Source organism: Rattus norvegicus, chromosome 5, assembly GCF_036323735.1.
Source record: "Rattus norvegicus strain BN/NHsdMcwi chromosome 5, GRCr8, whole genome shotgun sequence".
NCBI classification, from domain to species: domain Eukaryota; kingdom Metazoa; phylum Chordata; class Mammalia; order Rodentia; family Muridae; genus Rattus; species Rattus norvegicus.
Genome location: NC_086023.1, coordinates 121838544 through 121865535, shown reverse-complemented (window position 1 = coordinate 121865535; position 26992 = coordinate 121838544). Strand labels below are relative to the sequence as shown.

Sequence of the window (26992 nt, the reverse complement as noted above, 5' to 3'; positions counted from 1 at the left end):
CAACACCTACTCCATGCCCTGTACCTCCTCCCTCCCCATCCACTACTCTTCCATTTTCATTCAGAAAATGGCAGACCTCCCAGGGATATCAACCAAACATGGCATATCAAGCTGCAATAAGATTAGATACTTCTCCTCATATTAAGGTTGTACAAGGCAACCCAGAGCGGGAAAAGGATCCAAATGAAGGCAAAGCATTAGGAACAGCCCAGCCCCTGTTTTGTCTGTTAGGAGTCCCACAAAAGCACCAAGCCACACAACTCTAACATGTATACAGAAGGCCTAGGTTAGAAGCATGCAAGCACCCCGACTATTCAGCCTAAGTGAGACCCTTTAAGTCCAGATTGTGGATTCTGTGAGTTCTCTTGTGGTATTCCTGACTCCCCTGGCTTCTACAATCCTTTCTCCCTGTCTTCAAGATTACTCTCCAAGGTTTACCTAATGTTTGGCTGTGGGGGTATTTGTATCTGTTTCTATCATTTGCTGGATAAAGCTTCTCTAATGACAATTGGGTTTGGCACCAATATATGAGTATAGTTGAACATCTTTAAGCATCATTTCACTGAATTTTCTTGACTAGTTGTGTTTGATACTATTCTAGATCTCTGGGCCATCTGGCATCTGATTTCTGGCCTTCCAGGCAGTGTAGGGAATAGGTTACTTCTCATGACATGGTTCTCAAGCTGGACCATTCATTGGTTAGTCACTCCCACAATTACTGGTTCATTTTTACCTCCAACACACCATGAAAGTACAAGTGGATTAAAGACCTCAACAGCAACAACAAAAAAGCAAAGCAAAGCAAAACAAAACAAATACAGTGAATCTGTCAGAAGAGAAATTGGGGAATAGTCTTGAAGAGCACATTGGCACAATTCCCCTGCTGTGGCCTTGTAAATTTTCCCTGTCCACTTTGGGATGTCAACTAGTATTGTCTTTATGCAGAACTTGTATAATTGCCTTTATTGTTACAGTTGGGTGCAGCTTTTTGTCATATTTAGAAGACACCATACATATTGGAAGTTGTTCTCTCAATCTTACAACCCCTCCCCCATCTTTTCTTATGTTCACTGAGCCCTAAGTGTAGGAGTTGCGTTCTAGATGTATTAATTGCACCACATCCTTTATTATTTTACCTTTTGACCATTGTGGATTACTGAGATCAACTTCATCTGATTCAAACAGATGAACAAAGAAACAGAAAACTATTTCGTATTGTTTTGTTTTGTGTTTTTGATAAAGGATAAGAGCTATACTTGTTTGTGAATTCAAGAATGGGTAATTTGAATGCACTTGGAATGTATACTGGGTTAGAAATAAGGTAGTAGTAGATTCTCCTCTATGGTTCACAATCTCACCAGCCAGAGATAGTTGACTGTTTCTTGTACCAGGTTTAAATTCCATTCTATTGAGAAGATCAGAAGTCCCATTAGGTAGCTATTGTTCACCTGAGATATGAGTGTCATTTTTGCACCTATCTTGCCATGTCTTGTCCTGTTTTGGTGGTTTGTAGGTTTCAGAATAGAAGCTACCTGAGATTGAACCAACAGTAATGGAGATTTCTCTCTAGCAATTAGCAAAGCACATTTGTAAATACAACTTCCAGGTAAGTCCTACTGGGTTTCTCTCAGGCCTCTATCCACAGTGTATTGTTTCTTGATCAGTACATCATACTTTCAAGTTCTGAAATGCAAACAAGCACAACAGCAATAGCCTTTGTGGTTTAGAATGGTCTCTTGTACCACACTGACATTGTATACATTACATGAATAAGACAAACACTCATACACATAAAATAAAACTAAATGAATTCTTTGAAATATCTACAAATAGAGATGGTTTAACTTCTTTTTTCTATTTGGTTCCCTTCAATGTCCATCTTTTTCCTTATTGATCCAGCTAGTGTTGTGTCAGGAAGAGCTTGTGAACCCCAAAAGACCACCAAGGAACCTTTTCGGATGTAATCACATTAGGGTCTCTTTATTACAATCCTGGGCTCTGGCTCATTTCTAACACAACACGGACACAGCAAGCAGGAGAGGAAGGAAGGCAGAGCAGTCCCGAACCCTCAACAGAACAAGGTTTTATAGGAAAATAGGAACAAGTGAAGGGGTGAAAAATGGGGTATAAAGTCTGACAAGCAATAGAATGACTATAATCCAACAGGTGGGTGCTCTGAAGCAATACCATATACAATCACAAATGGTCAGACAGTACATTTGAAACAACCAGACTAATTCTTGATTAACTTTTGCTGGGAAGTAGCTAGGAAGTCACTCTGGCCAAGGATACGCCATAGGGTTCTTCCTGTTATGCGGATATAACTTGGGTTTTGCATCAGGTTGTGTTCAGGTCATTTTTCCCCCTCTTTTTATGATGGAAGCTGGTCCCAAGAGGGATGGCCTCTCACTAGAATCTCAAGCACAATATTGAAAAGGAGTGGGGGGTTGGGGATTTAGCTCAGTGGTAGAGCGCTTGCCTAGCAAGGCCCTGGGTTCGGTCCCCAGCTCAGAAAAAAAGAACCAAAAAAAAAAAAAAAAGAAAAGGAGTGGGAATAGTGGGAATCTCTGCCTCATCCATGACTCCATTTAAGATTATATTGGCTGTAGGTTTCTCATATACAGTTCTTAGTGTGTTGAAGTATGTAACCTCTCCCCTAATTTTTGGAGCTTTGATCATGAAGGCCTATTGGGTTTGGCAAAAGTTTATTTCTCCTTCTATTGATAAGATCATGTGACTTTAATTTATCTAGTTTTTTACATTTATTGGCATGTATATATTGAATCATCCCCACATTTCAATGATAAACCTACCTGCTCATGGTGGATAATCTTTATATATGCCCTTATTCTGTTTCCAAGTATTGTGTTGAATGTTTTTTGATCCATGTTATTCATGAATATTGATTTATCATTTTAGGATTTTGTTGTCTCTTTGCCTGACTTTGCTATTGCCTTGATGCTGGTTTGTAGAAGAAATCTGGAAACACTCCTACTTTTTCCTCTTTTTGGTTTGAGAATTATTGACTAGAGTTGGGTATGGTGACACACACCTTCAATCCCAGCACTCAGGAAGAAGAGGCAGGTGGATCTCTGTGAGTTTGAGGCCAGCCTTGTCTACACAGCAAGCTCCAGTTCAGGCTGAGGATACACAGAGAAACCCTGTTTCCAAGCCCCCAGCCCCACACAAAGATATGAAGGAAAAGAAAAATTCGACAATGGAACTGACTACTTTGAAGTCTGTTAGAATTTTGTTATGACTCAATCTATCCCTAGATAGGAAGGAGTTTTATTCCTAAACCATTTTCCTCATAAATTATGGGTCTGTTTGGATGGGTCTGTTTGGATGGGTGACCCCCTTTTTTTTGGTTTGGTTTGATTTGGCTTTTCAAGATGAGGTTTCTCTATGTCTCCCTGGCTGCCTGGCGCACACTCTGTAGACTTAGTTGGCCTTGAACTAAGTGATCTGCTGGCCTCTGCCTCACTAGTGCTGGGCTCAACAGTGTGCAACTCAGAAGTCCCCATTTCTGCCTCCCAAGTGCAGGGATTAAAGACATGTGCCACTACTGCCCCGCAAATTCTTTCTTTCTTGATTTCTTCTTTGACCATCTCATCATTCATTAACAAATTATTTCAGTCTTCATGAATTTGTTGACTAAATAGTTTTCATTTTATTGCAGTGTGTTCACATATGACACAAATTCTTATGCTGTGCCCAGACTTTGATTCCTATTTATTTGAAGCCATGACTTCCTGAGACTAACTTTCACAGACCAGAAAGCTCAATGCCTTTCTTTCAACAGACACAGCATATGAGGGCCTTAAAACTGGTGATGAAGTTAATGGCCAAGAAGGATCTCAGGTAGCAAGCATCCAGATCTCCCTGCTCTGGAATTAAATCAAAACCACAATGTAGAGGAAAGCATTTCATCAATTGGTACTTTCAGCTTTTATTACTTCCATCATTCTCTACAACATGTCTCCCCTTCCAAAAGTACATGCTACATTATATTTTTACTCCCCTCTCTGCAACAATATACTGTGTCTAGTTAATGAGATACCCTTCCTGTGGTCTAAACTTTTCTGCACACAAAAGTATGCAGCATGTCCCATCCCTGCAAACAAAGACAATTCTGGTCTCTAATCATAACATATAAAACAGGCATCAAAGCAAAGCAAATAGACTAGGGCTGTTTTATAGCCCTGAGAAAAACCATGAGCTCAGGACAAAATTGGGCAAATCTATCTTCAAAGACATGACCCATGTCATCATAGCACTCCCAAGGGGCAAGGTACAGTACTAGTATCAGTTGACTTACATTTGCTGTGTGGTAGAAAATGTTCTGAAGGACAGGCATCGAGCTCTTATTGTCATTTCTGAGCTAGGTGCTCTGGTTCAGGGAAGCCAAGAGCGCACTGAGCAGGGAGGACTTTCATCCTACAGATTTCCAACTCCAGGGTCCTCAGAGTGGCTGTAACTCTCTTCAGAAGAAGACAGAGATGCCCAGTACTTAACTGGGACACTACTAAACCACTGAGGTTAATGTGTGTGAGCTGATTCAAGTCCAGGCTCAGGGGTAGATGATTCAAGTTTTCCTGTGGGAGCTGAGAGTGAGTGATGGGCAGGGTCTCCAAGGGTGTTTTTATGCACCTAGGACAAAAACATGGATCCATTTTGGCAAATGGACTTGGAAAATGCTGGTGATAGGGTTGACACTGAGTTAGAAGAATTACATTGGTCAAGTTCAATCTGAAGACATGACGGAGATACACATCAGATGCTGTTAGTGTCTTCTCACTCAAGTCACAACATTAAAAAAACAAGGTCAGTTTACATCATAAAGGGACAGACAGTTCAGTATGTGCATATTGATGATGGTTGCTAAAGCAGAAAACCCCAATGATGACCATCTCAGGTCTGCAGAGTACATACAGGCAGGACCAATCTAATCAAGACCTACAAGTTGGTGTATTTCTGCAGTGCACATGAACATGCACGTCAGCGTCACAAACTGCATCTCTCTTCACACTGTTTCACCCTAGCCTCTGAAATTGAACCCTGGGGCAAGCTTTCTCAGTTTCCCAGCTCCTACGTGGGCTCCACACAACCCTGGCCATCCAAAGACAAAGGCAGATGGCCACTATTTTACAGTGTCTTCTGCATTGTTAAGTTCACTATGGTTGACCAATATCTCCTACCTGCAGAGCACAGACAAATGTTTTGCTCTGGTCTTCAGGACAGATCCCATTTTACTTTAGCCACATTTTCAAGCTGCCTTTTACCAGATATATGTCATTCACATGAGATGCTGGAGACTGTGGAGGTTGGGAAACTGAGGCAGGGACTCAGTGACAATCGTCTTCATCTCTGGCAGAGAAAGGTTACCATTGAAGATACTCTTGTAGATTGCCTGGAGAAGGTATTTCCAAGGATTTCTCAGTTGTCCAAGGTATCATGCAAACCAGACCTGGTTTCTCTGTTGCCACGGGGATACAGAGATGTTTCAACTCCTGGATATGGTCTCCGTCTAGAATTTTCAGGATCTGTATGACAGTATAGACCTTTGATGCTCTGATCTGCATTTTTTCACAGCACAGCTACACTTAGTCTTTTCTCAGATTGGCCTTACCATTAGGTATTTGTCAGATTCTTGAGATGCTCCCAACAAAAGTCAAAATCAGGTAACACTCTCAGGAGCTGCATTACTCTACACTTTGGATTGTCCCCCCTTATTTGTTTCTGACTCAGGATCTGTGGGTTGTAGCTGACATCTATATCTCTATCCCACACATCCCAGAAGTACTGATGGTTATTGTGCAAATCAAGCACTCAGAATTCCCACCTCTTGAGCTTGAGACAGGTTAAACTCTCAGTATCTGGGCCCATCCCCACATAAGTCTGCTATTTTTTCCTATCTCAGCTTTCAATTTCCCCTTTCCCTGTCTTAGATGTTTTAAGTGCTATCCATCCAGCCCAGGTATCATGTGCTGGACAGGCTCTTTGCTTCTGTAATGTCTATAACACTGTTTTACTGCATGCTTTTATGCTTTCCTCAGTCCTGCCTGATCCCACTGTATCTGTAGAAGCAGGGAAAGGCTCACTCCTCTATGTTGGTACCTAATTATGCTGTCCTCCCCACTTTTTCAGAAGCCTCTCAAGCACTTTGCAATCCTAGAAGCTGCTGTAGTGAGAAGCCTCCCATTCACATGTGCTCCCTCCCAATCTATCTGACTCTACTTGTACTTCAAGGACCATGAGCCAGATCTTACCTACCTATGGAGAACCTTCTGTATAATGAGAGAATCCACTGCATCCAACAGAGCCTTAAAAGTCTCTATGTGTGAGGCTTTCATCAGGGTCCCAATGGGCATGTAGTGAAAAGGCCAGGCTTCTACCATTGCCTTCATGATGTTAGCCTCATTGCCAGCATAGGTCTTCCTGAAGAGTGGTAGGAAGAACTCCATGGGAAGGTACTCTAGAGAAGAAATAGCCAAGGCCTCATCTCTCAGCAGCCACTGCACTGCCTGCTGCAAGAGTATATGCTGGACTGAGATACTCATTCTGATAAATTCTCAGGATCCAGAGTCTTCAGGAGAATTCTAGGAAAGAACACACATTTTTCAAGCTAAGTATTAGGAAACCCCTAATCTGTTCAATCAAAGGAATCACAATTAAGACACAAGTCACAATGAAGACAATTCCTGATATTCAGTTGGCCTTATGCCAACACTACCTGTTGCTATAAAACCATAAATTAAAAAAAAATTAATCCATGAACTTCCTGGCAGGCAGCCTGGACAAACTTACAACTACCCATGAGATCGTGGTCCTAACTCATTACTGTCCCATCTCATTATACCCACTGCTCTCCTCATTTTCATCTCATACTGGAAGGGGTCCCATGTATCCACAGTGATGAGACATAGCCATTTATGGCAAAGGTCCTAACAGAAAGATCATAGAAAGATCACAGTTCATCCTTCCCCATATTCTTTTTAAAAGATTGAAGCCTGTCTATGACAGGTGTATATCAAGGGCCATCAGTTATTACCCTCAGTCTTTGCATTCAGCTGTGCTGCCATTTACCCACGTGCAGCATTTAGAGACTGAGGAGGTGAACTGTCAGTTCCCACTGTCCAGGCTGCGTCAGTGTTTCAAAGACAGTGTGAAAACAATACAAAATTCCATAAGTGATAATGCAGTACAAACTCATTGGGAAAAGGGTATGTCATATAGACTACTTAGTGAGCTTCAGACACCTGTGCATGCAGGAGTACATGACACAGAAAGAAAATTGTCAAAAGGATGTCAAGGTTATCTTAGTAGTTAACACCAGAAATTTTAGCCATTCAGGAAGATGAAGCAGGAGAATTACCAGGAGCTGAAGAACACCTTATCTCCAGAATAAGACCCTGTCTCAAAAATTATACCCAAACAAAAACTTGAAATAAAGCTGCTATGCTAGTTCATGCTGGTAATGTGAGGTACGAGTTGAACTTCTTCCATATCCTCTTGAATGAAACTCACAGAGGCAGTAATTGACGCAAAAACAAGAGGAGTTTAATTCTGATATGTTGGAGTCATACCACTTCAAGGGGAGATGACCCTGAGCAGACTCTAACAAGGAGGTATGTACCTTGCAAACAATTCAGGCAGAATTCAAACAATGGTAAATAGGCAGGGTACTATTGATGGGTTGAAGTGACCTTCAAACTGACTCATCACCTGTAGAACTTTCTTGACTTCCATGGGGGTCCTATTATGGTTGGGAGTCAAGTGAGGGAGTCAGTTGGAAGTCACAGGTAGCTTTGTTTGACAGTTTTGCTTGCAGTTGCTTTAGCAACTAAGCTAGCCCTACTCTCCCTGGATGGGAGGGATCTTAGTATTTGGAGTTTTCTGGTGGAATTCTTCCACTGGCCTTAGATTGACCCCAACTCTGACTCTTCTCAGGTGCTGAGAAGTATCATGAACTCCAGTGTTGGCAGTCAGTTGAAGATCAGTACAGCAAGAAGGCAGGCCTGTATCAAACAAACACACAAAAACAACATACTAATGAACAGACAACATTCCAGGTTTGAGATAACAATGTCTCCTAACCAAGGTAAGGGTCAAACTATTGTTTAAAATCTGGGCCTCTGAAGACACAGAAATGAGTTGACCCTGTACAATCTTGAGGCTAATGTCACACATGGACACTGACTAGGCTGGATGAGATGAGGTGTCTTTAGAGAGGTGGGGACTTATGAGAGATTGGCTGATGTGATAGGTTTCCTGTTCCCAGCAAGGGAGGCATGTGACATGGACTGCTGAGCTCTAGTTTCTTCTCTGGCTCCTCTCACCCTTTTATACACCTCCTCACTTTTCCATTTATTAGCTCCAGCTCCAAACCACAAGCTGAAGTCTGAATGGTAGGCCAAGTTTCTCTACCCTGTTAAGTTTGTTTGTTTGTTTGTTTGTTTGTTTGTAGATTGATTGAATCATATCTCATGGGAGAAAGACAAGTGTTTGACTCCATGGTCAGAGGGACCTCAATGGCATCTATCCAAAAACCTCTGAGATTTTCCTTGATTTCCTTTTTTAAGGTCATTTTCTTCCTTTTTATAAACATGTAATTTATGTATCTAAGTACACGATAACTGTCTTCAGACATAGCAGAAAATTATCGGATCCCATTACAAATGGTTGTGAGCCACCATGTGGTTGCTGAGAATTGAATTCAGGACCTCTGGAAGACCAGTCTTAACTGCTAAGCTATCTCTCCAACTGTAACATTTTTTTCATACTTAATTATTTTGAATTCTTTTTTCAGAGAGATTCTCATTCTATTGTTATGTGTACGTGGAACTTTCAACTAAATTGACTTTCAAATCTCCCTAACCCTCTTACATTATCCTTTGGCTATAAAAGAGCTACCACACCCTCTTAGTTCTCTGTAGTTCTGAGTATGACATAGTACCAGGTGTAGTCTGTGGATAAAAGAGAGGACACATTAATCAAAAAAATCATGATTCAGGAGCCTGTATATCTATCAAAATAATCAGTCTTTCTGGATTTAGGATCTGAGCTGGAGGTCGTGGCAAGAGTCGGCTGTGACAGACACAAAGAAAGAGAGTGGAGTTAGGTGCTGGCACACACGACTTTAATCCTAGTACTCAGAAAGCAGAAGTATAGGAGGATCTCTGAGTTCAAGGTCACCATGATCTACAGAGGGAGTTCCAGAATAGCCAGGGGTAACCAGAGAAATCCGGTCTCAAACAAACAAACAAACAAACAAACAATACAACAGAAACAAAAATACCACAAAACAGCAACAACAAAAACAACAACAACAAAAACTGAAAAGAAGAAAGGAATGAACAAATGAATAAACAGATGAACAAAGAAACAGAACAGTAGTCAAAAATACTGATTGAGTCTGTACATTTTTTTGCAGGGCATATGTTATATATATCTTGAGTGGAGTAATTGTTTAACTTTCATGAGATTCTGAGTTCTTTTTATAGTATACCATAAACAAGGCTTTTTCTTAGTTTCTAGACAATACAGAGAGGATGTTTCTTGTTACCGAGAAAGAAAAGCCTAGGCACAGGTCTGTCAGTGTGGGTACTCAGGGCACACAGCTTCATAAACTGCTCAATGGTTTGGAAACAAAGTGACTTGCAGTTGGGTCACAACACTTGTGCCAGGTTAAGATTCAGAGCAGTGGGTCCATTCCACAGCTGTCTGTGGAATCATAAAGATTCGACTCCACAAGAATGATCAGCTTCTCCTGCATGCAAGTTGTAAACAAAACCTTAGATCCTGGAGCCTGGATGGAACTTTTCTTGTTTCCTCCTTAGTTATCAGCCTGTTTCCAGATTCCTCATCAGGACAGTCCTCTAACCATATAGATGCAAAAGTCCCATGAGTTCTGAGCTCCTACTGTCTAGAACCTCTTGACATGGATGAAAACAGCAGCCAATCTCTCATTGCCTCACTTCTCCTTCCTGCCAGGCTTCAGTTACATCTCACTCGTGAGGCTGCTGCCCAATTCATTTAGACTGCATTGTCAACCTCAATTAAGCAACGAGGACCTGCAATCTCATGAGGTTCCAGATGGCCAGATGAATGTCATTCAGGAGGAGACACTGTGGTCACACCAAAGTTGCAAAAGCAAAACTGAAGACTATACTGAGCAAAGGGAGTGGGATCTATAGCACACTTTTCCCTATATCTCTCAACCATCCTTCCCTCTGGTCACATATAGCCTGTGGTGGACTTGAACTCTGATCTTTCTTCCATTTCCTGGGTGTTGGGATTGTTGAATAGCCCAATATATTTGTGAGTCCTGTTTTTCATCACTCCCAACTTCTGGCTGTAAACTTGGACATAAGTGTCTCATGGATGAAAGTTACTGTCCTGTTCTAAAGGATGAACATTCCTTGAGAACTGCATTATAAAAGTTAAAATGTCAATTTCTCTTATTCTTCTGAGTCCCTATGCCTATTCATTGTTTCCCTCTCCCCTGGATAAGGAGATAGCAGTGAAGAATTTTGAAGAATACTTATTTTACCCCTCATTTTTAATGTTATTAAATATGGACAGCAAACTTTGCCATGAAGGGAAAGTAGTCCAGGAATAAGCTTGATACCTTAAGTTTATTCCGTGGGATGCACATAATGGAAGGTTAGTGCTGACACCTAAATTTCTCTGACGTTCTCAAGAAGGCCAAGGTAGGAGGTGGGCACTCCTGAGACTGTAGAGCAGAAGAGACCACCAACACTGCCCAGCCCTGCCCACATCCCTGGCCCAAGATCATCAGTGTAAGGGGAAGCCCTGGGTCCTGCTAAGACTGAACGTGATTGTTGTGGGGAGGGCAGCAATGGGGGGAGGATGAGGAGGGGAACACCAATAAAGAAGGGGAGGGGGAGGGATTAGGGGGATGTTTGCCCGTAAACCAGGAAAGGGAATAACACTCGATATGTAAATAAGAAATATTCAAGTTAAAAAAAAAAAAGAAGGGCAAGGTAGGAATGTTGTTTTTTTTTTTTTTTAATTAACTTGAGTATTACTTATATACATTTCGAGTGTTATTCCCTTTCCCGGTTCTGGGCAAACATCCCCCTCCCCGCTTCCCTTCTTTCCGGGTGTTTCCCTCCCCATCTTCCCCCCCTTGCCACCCTCCCCCCAACAATCTAGTTCACTGGGGGTTGAGTCTTAGCAGGACCCAGGACTTCCCCTTCCACTGGTGCTCTTACTAGGATATTAATTGCTACCTATGAGGTCAGAGTCCAGGGTCAGTCCATGTATAGTCTTTAGGTGGTGGCTTAGTCCCTGGAAGCTCTGGTTGCTTGGCATTGTTGTACATATGGGGTCTCGAGCCCCTTCAAGCTCTTCCAGTTCTTTCTCTGATTCCTTCAACGGGGGTCCTATTCTCAGTTCAGTGGTTTGCTGCTGGCATTCCCCTCTGTATTTGCTGTATTCTGGCTGTGTCTCTCAGGAGCTATCTATATCGGCTCCTGTCGGTCTGCAGTTCTTTGCTTCATCCATCTTGTCTAATTGGGTGGCTGTATATGTATGGGCCACATGTGGGGCAGGCTCTGAAGGTGTTCCTTCAGTCTCTGTTTTAATCTTTGCCTCTCTATTCCCTGCCAAGGGTATTCTTGTTTCCCTTTTAAAGAAGGAGTGAAGCATTCACATTTTGATCATCTGTCTTGAGTTTCATTTGTTCTAGGCATCTAGGGTAATTCAAGCATTTGGGCTAATAGCCACTTATCAATGAGTGCATACCATGTGTGTTTTTCTGTGATTGGGTTACCTCACTCAGGATGATATTATCCAGTTCCGACCATTTGCCTACAAATTTCATAAAGTCATTGTTTTTGATAGCTGAGTAATATTCCATTGTGTAGATGTACCACATTTTCTGTATCCATTCCTCTGTTGAAGGGCATCTGGGTTCTTTCCGGCTTCTGGCTAAATAAGGCTGCGATGAACATAGTGGAGCATGTGTCTTTTTCATAAGTTGGGGCATCTTTTGGGTATATGCCCAAGAGAGGTATAGCTGGATCCTCAGGCAGTTCAATGTACAATTTTCTGAGGAACCTCCAGACTGATTTTCCAGAATGGTTGTACCAGTCTGCAATCCCACCAACAATGGAGGAGTGTTCCTCTTTCTCCACATCCTTGCCAGCATCTGCTGTCACCTGAGTTTTTGATCTTAGCCATTCTGACTGGTGTGAGGTGAAATCTCAGGGTTGTTTTGATTTGCATTTCCCTTATGACTAAAGATGTTGAACATTTCTTTAGGTGTTTCTCAGCCATTCGGCATTCCTCAGCTGTGAATTCTTTGTTTAGCTCTGAACCCCATTTTTTAATAGGGTTATTTGTCTCCCTGCGGTCTAACTTCTTGAGTTCTTCGTATATTTTCGATATAAGGCCTCTATCTGTTGTAGGATTGGTAAAGATCTTTTCCCAATCTGTTGGTTGCTGTTTTGTCCTAACCACAGTGTCCTTTGACTTACAGAAGCTTTGCAGTTTTATGAGATCCCACTTGTCAATTCTTGATCTTAGAGCATAAGTCCTTGGTGTTTTGTTCAGGAATTTTTTTCCAGTGCCCATGTGTTCGGGATGCTGCCCTAGTTTTTCTTCTATTAGTTTGAGTGTATCTGGTTTGATGTGGAGGTCCTTGATCCACTTGGACTTAAGCTTTATACAGGGTGATAAGCTTGGATCGATCTGCATTCTTCTACATGTTGACCTCCAGTTGAACAAGCACCATTGCTGAGAATGCTATCTTTTTTCCATTTGATGGTTTTGGCTCCTTTGTCAAAAATCAAGTGCCCATAGGTGTGTGGGTTCATTTCTGGGTCTTCAATTCTGTTCCATTGGTCTATCTGTCTGTCTCTGTACCAATACCATGCAGTTTTTATCACTATTGCTCTGTAATACTGCTTGAGTTCAGGGATAGTGATTCCCCCTGAAGTCCTTTTATTGTTGAGGATAGCTTTAGCTCTCCTGGGTTTTTTGTTATTCCAGATGAATTTGCAAATTGTTCTGTCTAACACTTTGAAGAATTGGATGGGTATTTTGATGGGGATTGCATTGAATCTGTAGATTGCTTTTGGTAAAATGGCCATTTTTACTATATTAATCCTGCCAATCCATGAGCATGGGAACTCTTTCCATCTTCTGAGGACTTCTTCAATTTCTTTCTTCAGAGTCTTGAAGTTCTTATTGTACAGATCTTTTATTGCTTGGTTAAAGTCACACCGAGTTACTTTATATTATTTGGGTCTATTATGAAGGGTGTCGTTTCCCTAATTTCTTTCTCGGCTTGTTTCTCTTTTGTTTGGAGGAAGGCCACTGATTTATTTGAGTTAATTTTATATATAGCCACCTTGCTGAATTTGTCTATCAGCTTTAGTAGTTCTCTAGTGGAACTTTTGGGATCACTTATATATACTATCATATCATCTGCAAATAGTGATATTTTGACTTCTTCTTTTCCGATCTGTATCCCCTTGACCTTCTGTTGTTGTCTGATTGCTCTGGCTAGAACTTCAAGAACTACATTGAATAAGTAGGGAGAGAGTGGGCAGCCTTGTCTAGTCCCTGATTTTAGTGGGATTGCTTCAAGTTTCTCTCCATTTACTTTAATGTGAGCAACTGGTTTGCTCTATATGGCTTTTACTATGTTTAGGTATGGGCCTTGAATTCCTATTCTTTCCAGGACTTTTATCATGAAGGGGTGTTGAATTTTGTCAAATGCTTTCTCAGCATCTAATGAAATGATCATGTGGTTTTGTTCTTTCAGTTTGTTTATATAATGGATCACGTTGATGGTTTTCCGTATATTAAACCATCCCTATATGCCTGGGATGAAGCATACTTTATCACGGTGGATGATCGTTTTGATGTGCTCTTGGATTCGGTTTGCCTGAATTTTTTTGTGTATTTTTGCGTCGATATTCATAAGGGAAATTGGTCTGAAGTTCTCTTTCTTTTTTTGGCTGTTTGTGTGGTTTAGGTATAAGAGTAATTGTGGCTTCATAGAAGGAATTCGGTAGTGCTCCATCTCTTTCAATTTTGTGGAATAGATTGGATAATATTGGTAAGAGGTCTTCTATGAAGGTCTGATAGAATTCTGCACTAAACCCGTCTGGACCTGGGCTCTTTTTGGTTGGGAGACCTTTAATGACTGCTTCTATTTCCTTAGGAGTTATGGGGTTTTTTAACTGGTTTATCTGTTCCTGATTTAACTTCGGTACCTTGTATCTGTCTAGGAAATTGTCCATTTCCTGCAGATTTTCAAGTTTTGTTGAATATAGGTTTTTATAGTAAGATCTGATGATTTTTTGAATATCCTCTGAATCTGTAGTTATGTCTCCCTTTTCATTTCTGATTTTGTTAATTTGGATACACTCTCTGTGTCCTCTCGTTAGTCTGGCTAAGGGTTTATCTATCTTGTTGATTTTCTCAAAGAACCAACTTTTGGTTCTGTTGATTCTTTCTATGGTCCTTTTTGTTTCTACTTGGTTGATTTCAGCTCTGAGTTTGATTATTTCCTGCCTTCTATTCCTCCTGGGTGTATTTGCTTCTTTTTGTTCTAGAGCTTTTAGGTGTGCTGTCAAGCTGCTGACATATGCTCTTTCCTGTTTCTTTCTGCAGGCACTCAGCTCTATGAGTTTTCCTCTTAGCACAGCTTTCATTGTGTCCCATAAGTTTGGGTATGTTGTACCTTTATTTTCATTAAATTCTAAAACGTCTTTAATTTCTTTCTTTATTTCTTCCTTGACCAGGTTATCATTGAGTAGAGCATTGTTCAGTTTCCAAGTATATGTGGGCATTCTTCCCTTATTGTTATTGAAGACCAGTTTTAGGCTGTGGTGGTCCGATAGCAAGCATGGGATTATTTCTATCTTTCTGTACCTGTTGAGGCCCGTTTTTTGACCAATTATATGGTCAATTTTGGAGAAAGTACCATGAGGAGCTGAGAAGAAGTTATAACCTTTTGCTTTAGGATAGAATGTTCTATAAATATCTGTTAAGTCCATTTGGCTCATGACTTCTCTTAGTCTGTCTACGTCTCTGTTTAATTTTTTTCCATGATCTGTCCATTGATGAGAATGGGGTGTTGAAGTCTCCTACTACTATTGTGTGAGGTGCAATGTGTGTTTTGAGCTTTAGTAAGGTTTCTTTTACGTATGTAGTTGCCCTTGTATTTGGGGCATAGATATTTAGGATTGAGAGTTCATCTTGGTGGATTTTTCCTTTGATGAATATGAAGTGTCCTTCCTTGTCTTTTTTGATGAATTTTAGTTGAAAATTGATTTTATTTGATATTAGAATGGCTACTCCAGCTTGCTTCTTCCGACCATTTGCTTGGAAAGTTGTTTTCCAGCCTTTTATCTCTGAGGTAGTGTCTGTCTTTGTCTCTGAGGTGTGTTTCCTGTAGGCAGCAGAATGCAGGGTCCTTGTTGCGTATCCAGTTTGTTAATCTATGTCTTTTTATTGGGGAGTTGAGGCCATTGATGTTGAGAGATATTAAGGAATAGTGATTATTGCTTCCTGTTATATTCATATTTGGATGTGAGGTTATGTTTGTGTGCTTTTCTTCTCTTTGTTTTCTTGCCAAGACGATTAGTTTCTTGCTTCTTCTACGGTATAGCTTGCCTCCTTATGTTGGGCTTTACCATTTATTATCCTCTGTAGTGCTGGATTTGTAGAAAGATATTGTGTAAATTTGGTTTTGTCATGGAATATCTTGGTTTCTCCATCTATGTTAATTGAGAGTTCTGCAGGATACAGTAACCTGGGCTGGCATTTGTGTTCTCTTAGGGTCTGTATGACATCTGTCCAGTATCTTCTGGCTTTCATAATTTCTGGCGAAAAGTCTGGTGTAATTCTGATAGGTCTCCCTTTATATGTTACTTGACCTTTTTCCCTTACTGCTTTTAATATTCTTTCTTTATTTTGTGTGTTTGGTGTTTTGACTAGTATGTGACGGGAGGTGTTTCTTTTCTGGTCCAATCTATTTGGAGTTCTGTAGGCTTCTTGTATGCCTATGGGTATCTCTTTCTTTAGGTTAGGGAAGTTTTCTTCTATGATTTTGTTGAAGATATTTACTGGTCCTTTGAGCTGGGAGTCTTCACTCTCTTCTACACCTATTATACTTAGGTTTGATCTTCTCATTGAGTCCTGGATTTCCTGTATGCTTTGGACCAGTAGCTTTTTCCGCTTTACATTATCTTTGACAGTTGAGTCAATGATTTCTATGGAATCTTCTGCTCCTGAGATTCTCTCTTCCATCTCTTGTATTCAGTTGGTGAAGCTCGTATCTACAGCTCCTTGTCTCTTCTTTTGGTTTTGTATATCCAGTGTTGTTTCCATGTGTTCTTTCTTGATTGCTTCTATTTCCATTTTTAATTCCTTCAACTCTTTGATTTTGTTTTCCTGGAATTCTTTCAGGGATTTTTGTGACTCCTCTCTATGGACTTCTACTTGTTTATTTATGATTTCCTGGAATTCTTTCAGAGATTTTTGCGATTCCTCTCTATAGGCTTCTACTTGTTCTCTAAGGGAGTTCTTCACGTCTTTCTTGAAGTCCTCCAGCATCATGATCAAATATGATTTTGAAACTAGATCTTGCTTTTCTGGTGTGTTTGGATATTCTGTGTTTGCTCTGGTGGGAGAATTGGGCTCCGATGATGCCATGTAGTCTTGGTTTCTGTTGCTTGGGTTCCTGTGCTTGCCTCTCGCCATCAGATTATCTCTAGTGTTACTTTGTTCTGCTATTTCTGACAGTGGCTAGACTGTCCTATAAGCCTGTGTGTCAGGAGTGCTGTAGACCTGTTTTCCTGTTTTCTTTCAGCCAGTTATGGGGACAGAGTGTTCTGCTTTCGGGCATGTAGTTTTTCCTATCTACAGGTCTTCAGCTGTTCCTGTGGGCCTGTGTCTGGTGTTCACCAGGCAGGTCACTTGCAGCAGAAAAGTTGGTCTTACCTGTGGTCCCGAGGCTCAAGTTTGCTCATGGGGTTCTGCCCTCGAGCTCTCTGCGGTGGCAGCAACCAGGAAGATCTGCGCTGCCGTTTCCAGGAGCCTCCGTGCACCAGGGTTCCAGATGGCGTTTGGTGTTTTCCTCTGGCATCAGAGATGTGTGCAGAGTGCAGTCTCTTCTGGTTTCCCAGGTGTGTCTGCCTCTCTGTAGGTTTAGCTCTCCCTCCCACGGGATTTGGGTGCAGAGAACTGTTTATCTGGTCTGTCCCTTTAGATTCCGGCGGTGTATCAGGCGCAGGGTTCCTGCCGCTCCTGGGCCCTCCCCCACCGGAACCCAGAGGCCGTATACAGTTTCCTCTTGGGCCAGGGATGTGGGCAGGGGTGGGCAGTGTTGGTGGTCTCTTCTGCTCTGCAGCCTCAGGAGTGCCCACCTGACCAGGCGGTGAGGTCTCTCTCCCACGGGGTCTGAGAGCAGAGAGCTGCTGCGGGCCGGGATCCTCGGGTAAACACCGGAAGTGCCCGGTCCTAGAGGAATTTTGCCTCTGTGTGTCCTGAGTTCACCAGGCAGGTCTCTTGCAGCAGAAAAGTTGGTCTTACTTGTGGTCCCGAGGCTCGAGTTTGCTCGTGGGGTGCTGCCCACAAGCTCTCCGTGGTGGCAGCAACCAGGAAGATCTGCACCACCCTTTCCGGGAGCCTCCATGCACCAGGGTTCCAGATGGCCTTTGGTGTTTTCCTCTGGCGTCAGAGATGTGTGCAGAGTGTAGTCTCTTCTGGTTTCCCAGGCGTGTCTGCCTCTTTGAAGGTTTAGCTCTCCCTCCCACGGGATTTGGGTGCAGAGAACTGTTTATCCGGTCTGTCGGAATGTTGTTTTTTATACGCAGACACAAGATAAATAAATAGAATGCAGGAACTGAAGAGATGGCTTATCAGTTCATAATTTGTACTGCCCCTATAGAGTTCAGTTCCCAGTCCTCACTTTGGATATCTGAAAACTGATGGGAATTTTAGCTCCAGGGTAGTACAAGGCCTCTGGATGCCTCATGCTGCTACCCAAGCACACACCCACTTCCACATCTCCATAGTTCAAATTAATAACCTTAGAAAGTGAAAATAGAGACTAATGTTCTTCTGTTGAAAGATTGGTGGTTGTTTGCTGACATCCAAAGACAGCTGAATAACTCAGAAGCTGGGGAGTTAGATGGCTTTGGTGTAAAGAGCACTTATGTTATTGTCAAAGACACAGATTTGGATCCCAGCAGTCACTTGGTGGCCCCAACCATTTATGACTCCAGTTTCAGGGGATCTGATGGCATCTTCTGAACAGAGAGCATGCTATGCATTCATTGGGTATACTCACATACATGCAGGCAAAACATTCATTCTCAGAAAATAGAAGTGACATCTAAAACAAATTTACACAAAATACCCAAAATCCAAAATTAATCTGAGTCACTGCTTGAATTGCATTCTTAGAGTTCTTGTTAAGCTGGGTCACAGGCGTTCACCCAGCATTCTGGGACACCATCCAATCCTTTCTCCAGTAGTCATGAACGGTGGCATGAAGCACAAGATGACACAGAATATGAATGTTTGTCCCCTCAAATGAGCATATTAATATTCTGGTTTAGGACTGAACTTATGGGAACGTGGTTAGAAGCACTTGCTGCTCTTCCCGATGGCTCAGGTTCTAGTCCCAGTAGTCACCTGTTGATATATGGCTGTCTTTAACAACATTTCCATTTCTGACTTCCTCCTCTGTTCTATATAAGCAACACACACACACACACACACACACACACACACACACTCAAAGCCCACAAATATAAGTATGTATATGCAAACAAATTACTCAGATACATGCATACGTACACGTTCACAGACTTATACACAGGAAAAAATTAAAAACGGACAATGATTTTGAGCTAAGTTTACTCATGCAATAAAGCAATAGGACAACATTCAGTTCATAAATTGTCCGTGTATTTCCAACATGGGGAAGCTACTTTTGATTCTGTCCTCATGAAGCCACATTTAGAAATGCAGAACAATCTTTCTGATTCCAAAGAAAAACCCACTTGTTCCCATTATCCCTTTGCTCTTCATGTCGAGTCATCCTTGAGATCTCAATCCACTAAATACCATTTTGATCCAATGCTTCTGAAGCCATGAATTCTGGGACTCTGTGATGAACATACACCTTCTAGATTTCATTTCCCAGGATCCAGAATCAACTTCCTATTTACTGCCCAAAATGGCAAAGTGTGGTCTTCTGGTCTTGACACATCTTCCAAATGAAAGAGACAGAGTTGCTGTCCATCTAAGGCCAGTGGAAAAGTTACACCACAAACCTCCAAGAGTAAGGACCCCTCCCTTCCAGGAAGAAAAAAAGCTAGCTTAGTTCCTGAAACAGCTACAATCCAAACTGTTAAACACAGCCACCTATGACTTCCAACCCAACCTCCCACCACCCCTTGGAAAGTCCCAAATGTTACAGTGAGTTGGTTTGAAGGTTGCCTCATGCCACCTGTATTTCACAGAACCCTAACTAGTTACCATTGTGCAAATTCTGCCCTGATTTTTTGAAAATTATATAATCCTCTGTTACAATCTCCCCAAGGGTCATTCTTTTAAGGTTATTTGTACTCTGAAACTGTCCACTATGACTGTCATTTAGATCAGCTTTTGACTTGATTAATAATTCCACAGACCCCAATGTCAATGACATCATTAACCTCTGTCCTGTTTGACCCCATTCTTCCCTCATGTGTGTCTTACAACTAACCCAAAAGTTTCCCCTTCTAGCCTCCTTGGGCCTTGATTACCAGGAACAAACATTTTTAATGTTATTTAAATTATAGGAAACAAGTGTTGCTTTATACAGCGTTAAATTTCCGTGCAGTCTGGGGAAAGGCAATTGAAAGTGGATTAAGGAGAAAATTTAGTAAATAATTGAATCAGTACGATATTCAGAAATACAAATGTAAGTGCTCAAATGCTCAGCTAAACCCTGGAGGAAATTAAATTAATGATGAGAAGGCTGGGAGGTGAGATTTGTCATGGCTACATGGGATTTTTAGTTTAATTTTTAACAATTAAGGAACCCAAACGTGCTTATAGGAGAGAGCACTGAGACTTTCTTTTTGATGTTTACAAGGTCAGCACTCGGTGTTAACCCATAGAACAGCAGTGGTTACAGTGTTAATCTACAGAACAATAGTGGTTACTATCCACAGTTATTACTACATTAACCTGTAGTGGTTACTAGCCTCTAGTTCCAGCCACCTAACTAGACCTCTCTGAGCCCAAACTGCATCAGCTCTCAGAGAGATGGTAAGTGTGCATCTTATCCAGTAATCCTTCAGTGAAAGTCAGTAACATATAAATAAACAACATAGCACAATGCTTGGCACACAGAGAGCTTTCGACCGATAGAAATTTTTTCAGTGCAGAAGTATGCTTTCTGTTGCTGTCATAAAATTTCTGAAATAATCAACATAAATGGAAATAGGGCTGTTTTGGCTTGTGGTTTCAGGGGTTTTTATGCATGGACACTTGGCCCAATGGGACATGAGACAGTGGCGGGCCAGAAGAGTCAGAAGGAAAACCCATTCACTTAATCTCATGGCAACCTGAATTATTGATACATATAGCTACATTGATTCCTTTCTCAGGACCTCAACCCAACATGGAACTCCACCAACTTTAGGTTGGAGATTGGGGCCTAGTCAAGAGACACTGAGGGGTCACTAGAGCTTCACTGAAAGGGTCCCTGTGCTACAGAGTTACATGGATCCACCACACATTTGTTTGCAATTGAAGAGGAACCTGGCCAGCAGAGGAGAATTCCTCCTCAAGACTCCCTCCTGTCTTTCACTGATGGGCCCCTACTCATGCCCCAGAGACACTACAGAGACATATCCCTATCAGTGTTTTCCCAAAGCTTTAGAAAGTCCCATGACTGGGGCTACTAGTCACAAGAGAAGTGGGGAGATGTGAGGCCAAATCTTTTAAGTTCAGACTCCATTTTAGAGAATTTGACCTGTTTAAAATCAGGTCACAAAACTCACAGGCTGGTACTTAGCATTAGTTTCCCAGTTGTCCCCAAACAAAACCTGAGACTAGCTCCAGTCTCTAGGCTAATCCCCAAGAAGAGTGGCATCTCCAGGTTATACCCACAACAATACCAGCTTCTTCAGGTCATTCCCCCAACAAATTTGCACCATCAGGTTACAAGCCTACCCTCTGTATAACAACCACCAATGCAGAGGAGAACAGAAATTAAGTTTATGATATGACTCCCAGAACCAGCCAATTATGTTAAAAGCAAGAGTAGCTTTTCAATTGGATGCTTACACACGTACTCCCTGCTTGCTGTTTACTCTAAAGATCATTCAGTCATTCAGGGATCCTCCACAATCAAAACCATCATGCATGATGATGGTGTGTTGGGAGGGATCAAACTACCTTGAATAGAAGAAAGACCCTGATGTGAATTGGATCACCTTGCAACTCCTGTCTTTTTTGGGGGGGACCACAAACATTTCTCTGGCACTACAGTTTCAGTGTGTTCATTACTGTAAGCATGTGTGTAGTGAGTTCTATATTAGCCAAAGGTTACCTCGCAACAGCAACAATAACAATAACAATTAACAGCCATACATTAAACAAACAACAAAACCTGCTGGAATATGTTGCAGATGTTAAAGTGTTGCAGTGGGTTGCATGGTAGCTTTTCTACCCAGTTTAGTTAGGATGATGCTTGATCAGGACTTTAGAACCATGAGCAAGATGTGTACTTGTATAAAGTGTGAAAAGCAACAGCAAAGCATTATGAGATGGAAGTCAAAGAAATAATAAGGCATTAATAACACACATGTGAAACCTCAGTATTTAGTACACACCCTTAAAATCCAGAAGCAAAGACAAGAGGATCTCTGTGAGTTTCAGGCCAGCCTTATCCACACAGTGAGAACATTTCTTTAGCCATGCATAGAGGTACACACCTTTAATCCCAGCACTCAGGAAGCAAAGGCATTTAGATCTCTTTGAGTTCATGATCAAGTTAGTCTACAGAAAGTATTCAAGGACAGCCAGAGCTATACTGTGTGATCCTCCCGTTTCAGGGAGGCCAGAGGAAGGAGGGTTAGGAAACACCCTTTGGGAAATGCCAGCATTTTGGTCAGGAAATGTGATTGATACATTTCTTTCTGGTCCAATATCAAAGGAAGAATTTTAGAATTGAAAGGGCTTCCATTTGAACTATTTATTTAAATCATTTTAATAACTTATTTTTTTATGTGCATTGATGTTTTGCCTACATGTTTGTTCGTGTGAGGCTGTTGGGTTCCATTGAATGATGTTACAGACAGTTGTGAACTGCCATGAGGAGGCTGGGAATTGAACCCACATTCTCTGGGAGAGGATCTGGTGCTCAGAACTGCTGAGCCATGCATTCAGTCTCCTTAATTCAAACTTTAATTGCTTCGTTTTTCCCTTTTAGGGCTTCTTTTGCTCCTGGTCCTAAAATTTCTTATCTACTTATCTACCTACCTACTGGTCTATCATCGTACCTTATGTTTTCTACTATATACATTGTCGTATCCAGGTCCCATCTACATTGAGCTCTTGTTAAAGTGACGTATGTCAAGAAAACCCTTTGTCATTCCATCCTTGTCATTATTAGACTTCAGTAAAGTGAGTGTAGGTCATCTGGAATGCTCCACACTTGCTTCTAGTCAGAGTGCTTCCCAGATTTCTTTTCCTCATCTTCTTTAATGAGATAACCATCTGTGTGGCAAACCCCACTCCATGTTTCTCTGTCTTAGTTAGGGTTGTTATTGCTATAGACAAAGAGACAGCATGACCACAGCAACTCTTATTAAAAGGAAATCACTTAACTTGAGGCTACCTTACAGTTCAGACATTTAGCCTATTATTGTCATAGTGTTATACAGGTAGACATGGTACTCGAAAATTAGCTTACAGTTCTATGTCTGGATCCTCAGGCAGCAGGAAAAGACAGTGACAATGGACCTAGCTTGAGCATTTGAAACCTTAATCCCAATCCCAGTGATAGACTTCTTTCAAAAAGGTCACATCTCCTATTAGTGCCACTCGCTGTGGGCCTGTGGGGGCCACTTTCTTTTAAACTACCATAGACTCCCCTTCTTTCCATTTGTGCTGCCAGGAAGTTAATGGAATATGGATTTCTTCCCAATAGAACTCTGCTGCCATCTTTGCCTATACTATCTGGCAGCTGATGTTGCATCTGCAAAGTCAGGTGGCTACTCAAACATCCCTGCTTGCTGGTCAGTTGTAGTTTTCTCATTTGAAAAGTATTCTAGTTTCAATGTTCTAAAAATTTTGATTAAGGTTGTTTTTTCATTTGACTTGAATAAAGAGTTTCAAATCTGTCTCCTGTCAGCATTAAGAAACTCCACTGTTTCTATCTGCCATTTCCATGTGTCTTTCCCTTTGCCATTGCCATGGTTTTTGGCCATTGGGAACTTTGTTTTAATGTTCTGAAGCATTGTTACTTTCCATTATCCAATGTGGCTGTGGGACTTTTACAACCCGAGGATTTATTTTCACAGCTGAGTAAAGGTTCCCAGCCGCCCGCACACACACCAATGTCTTGCAGTCAATTGCTTTCCACTCATGAGGAATGAAGCACAATGACAGAGGTTCAGTAGAAGTTGGGTATTGCTACCCCATTTGTATATAGCTTGAGTTCCCAACACATGCATCCCTAGATGGCAGATGCCTATGCTCTTCCTCCTAGGCCAGGCTTCCTAATTCCTTAGTATATTTTCTTAAAACTACTAATGGGTTAGATTTGTCTTATTGCCTTTTTTTCCTAATGAATTCTCTTGACACTGTACATTTATAGACTGTTGGAAACCATCAGCTAAATTTTGACTAAGTGCTTCTGTCAGACACTTAAGGGATGACTCATTCGTTAAGGCTTGTAATGCTTATGCAAAGGACCAGACTTTAGACCACAGTGTCTTGGTCAGAAAATCTACAACCATTTGTAATTGCAGCTCCTAGAGATGATTATCTTCCTCTGGACTCTGGGAATACTCTATTCATGCCTGGACATAACCACTCCCATACACACACCTTTTCAAATGAAGAAACAAAAAATGTATACAAAGTAGACTTCACCTAAATTAAAATGTTGAAATAATAACGTCTGTCTGTATGATTAATATGATTTTTCCTCCTAGAGTCAACGTAGGCATCACAGGATCAGCAGTATAATCCTAATTTCTATTTGTGACATCACGAGTGGGACAATCATACAAGATCCTCCAAAATTGAAGGTCTGAGGAGGAAATTGCCTTTATACTAGACTTTCATTTTTGTGGTTTCTCCTATTACCTTTATTAATCATACTTTTCCTTCTTTTGGGTATAGACAGGGTTTCTCTGTGTAACTTTGCCAGGCCTGGACCTTGTAGTCTAGACTAGGCTGTCTTGAAACAGAGATCCTCTTGCCTCTGCATTTAAAATTCTGGGAATAAAGGAGTACACAACCAAATACTTATACTGTGACCTTCTGGTTGAGTGTTTGTTTGTTTCTGTTTGCTTGCTTGTTTAGGTATATATCATAGACTGGCCCATTACTGGCTTCTTAAATCAGACAGTAAAATATGCAATCCTCTTGTCTCAGATTCTCTAGTGTGAGATATCTAAATGAAAAAAGCCTTTCTAGTTGGATGTGGTGGTGCATGTCTCAAATACCAGCACGTGGGGCCATAAGCAGGTGGATCTTCATGGAATCAAGGCCACCCTGGATTACATACTGAGTTCTAGGCATCCATAAAACCAAGTTTCAGTAAAGAAGGAGGACCAGTAAAGAAAAACCAAAATCTTCGCATGAGAGCCAGAGTTACACAGAAGAACCTGTCTCAGTAAAAGAAGAAAAAATCAATGAAAGAATAAATGAATTAATTAGTAAAAGTAAGAAAGGAAGGGCGCTAAAAAGACAGCTTTCTTTCTTTTATGTTTTTACAGAGTCTTTGTACTTTGTAGCCCTGGCAGTAATGAAACTCACTCTGTAAACAAGGCTTTGTGACCTTGACCACACAGAGATCCCTCTGCCTCTGCCTCTGCCTTTGCCTCTGCCTCTGCCTCAGGGGTGCTGGTATTAAAAGTAAATCACCATGTTCCACTTTTGTTCATCTTTCTTTTCCAGTTACTTTGCTTTGTTTTGTGTTCTTGACACAAGGTCTCAATCTATAATTCTAGTTTACAATATTGGAACAGGCAGGCCTCAAGTTCATAAAACATCTACTCCTTTATGCCTCCTAAAGATGGGATTAAGGGAGTGTGTAGGATTACTCACGGCCTTCCCCTTTCTTCTTGATGTTAATCTAAGACCTGTTTTCTGCAGGTGGGTGTGATCAAGTTGACCTAGCTATCTAGCAATTAAAAATTTAGTTGTTTTAAGTGTCTCAACTCTAAAGCTTGCTTACCTGGGACTGACAATCTAGACCTTGCTCACCTTGACTTCACACAGATCTTCCTGAGTGCCAAGACTGATTACAAGCTAACTGTACACAGGCCCAGAGGGTATTAACCCTCCTGCCTCAGCTTCCTGAGTAGCTGGGCTCTAGTTTCTGTTCCTTCTGTCCTGAGGCCAAAGAAGTTTAACTGGGTGGAGATACTACCATGAGGTAGTAGTGGCAGTAAGTAGGTTTGGCTGCAAAGGGAAGGTGTGACTGGAGGAGTAGATAAAAGGCTTAGAGAGTCAGAGAAGCCACTAGAAATCTTGAAGTCACTTCATCACCTTGCTGAAATAGGAGACCTGTCGCTGTGTCTGGTAAGTCCTTCACTTGCATTAGGCAAGACAACCAATCCATTTCCTACAGACCATCTAGTCCCCAGTGGGGACATTACAGCATAGGTGACACAGTTTCTCTCATCTCTGAGAAAATTGTAGAGTGAATTTTTTTTTTGGATTCGAGGGTTGATTTACTTTCATCTCAAATGTTTTTTTGTTTTGTTTGTTTCTTTGATTGTCAATTCTTAGGTTTGTTTGCATGTGATAGAGTTTTACTCTGTTCTGTCTGGCCTGGCACTGCTCATTTAGCCCCAGGTACTTGAAATTTACAGTCCTCCTTTTGTCTCAGGAAAGCTGGAGGTACAAAAATGTGCCTCCAAGCCCCTTACTCTACAAATTTTGGTGTTTCTGGCTAAGCTAACCCTCTCTCTCTCCCTTTCCTCCTCTACGTCTCCCTTTCCTCCTCTCCTCCCTCTCCTCTCCCTCTACCTCTCCCTTTCCTCCTCTCTCTCCCTTTCCTCCTCTTCCTCTGCCTCTCCCTTTCTTCCTCTCACTCTCCCTATTTCTTTCTCATTAATGGTCCTTCAGTTCAGTTTAATATTTCTGAGTCTTATAGAAAAAATGTAAGAATCTAGATATTTCAGCTGTGTGAGTGTTTGTCCTGCATTTGTGTAAGCACATGTGCCTGCCGTATTAGATCAGAAGAAATATGGATTCCCCCGGGACAGGAAATGTGACTGATTTTTATTACCATGTGGATATTGGGAACCAAACTTAGGTCTACTGTGAAAAGCATCTCTCCAGCTCCCGTTTCTGTATTCTTTGTTGGTTGGATTTTCTGTCTCTTGTAGCCCAGGTTCATCCAGCTGAAATGAACTTGAGGCAGAGATCCTTCCTCATGCCTCTACTGTCATGTGGCTACAATCTTAGGTGTGAGGCAAGGGGTCCTCTTTGTATAGAGCTAAAACTTTCTTTTCTCCTAAGATGCAGAATAAACATGGATTTATTAATAGAAAATGAGGAAGGCTTCTGAATGGGAAGAGTTCAAATGGATTCAAGTTAAACCTGAAATGGCCTGTGCAAGTATACAAGATAGAGGCACCTTTGCATTGTCTTGCCTTGTCACAATATAGTATGGAGTGTTCCCTTGAAGGTACTGGCAGATGAACCCAGTGCTCTAAATGGATAAGTTCTCTCTTCAGCCCCTTAATATAAATTAACATATCCT

At 41.4% G+C, this 26992-nt stretch overlaps 1 long non-coding RNA gene across 2 annotated transcripts in view; it reads right to left on the bottom strand.

Moving 5' to 3' along the window:
• Positions 1-1959: 1959 nt before the first annotated feature.
• The window catches only part of LOC134486956 (uncharacterized), a 42751-nt gene continuing 17718 nt past the window's right edge, over positions 1960-26992 (bottom strand). For both annotated transcript variants that reach the window (XR_010066556.1, XR_010066555.1), the window contains 2 exons: positions 6274-6599; positions 1960-5543 (listed from right to left, as the gene is read on the bottom strand). This is a non-coding gene — a long non-coding RNA (uncharacterized LOC134486956). The remainder of the gene's footprint in view (positions 5544-6273; positions 6600-26992) is intronic.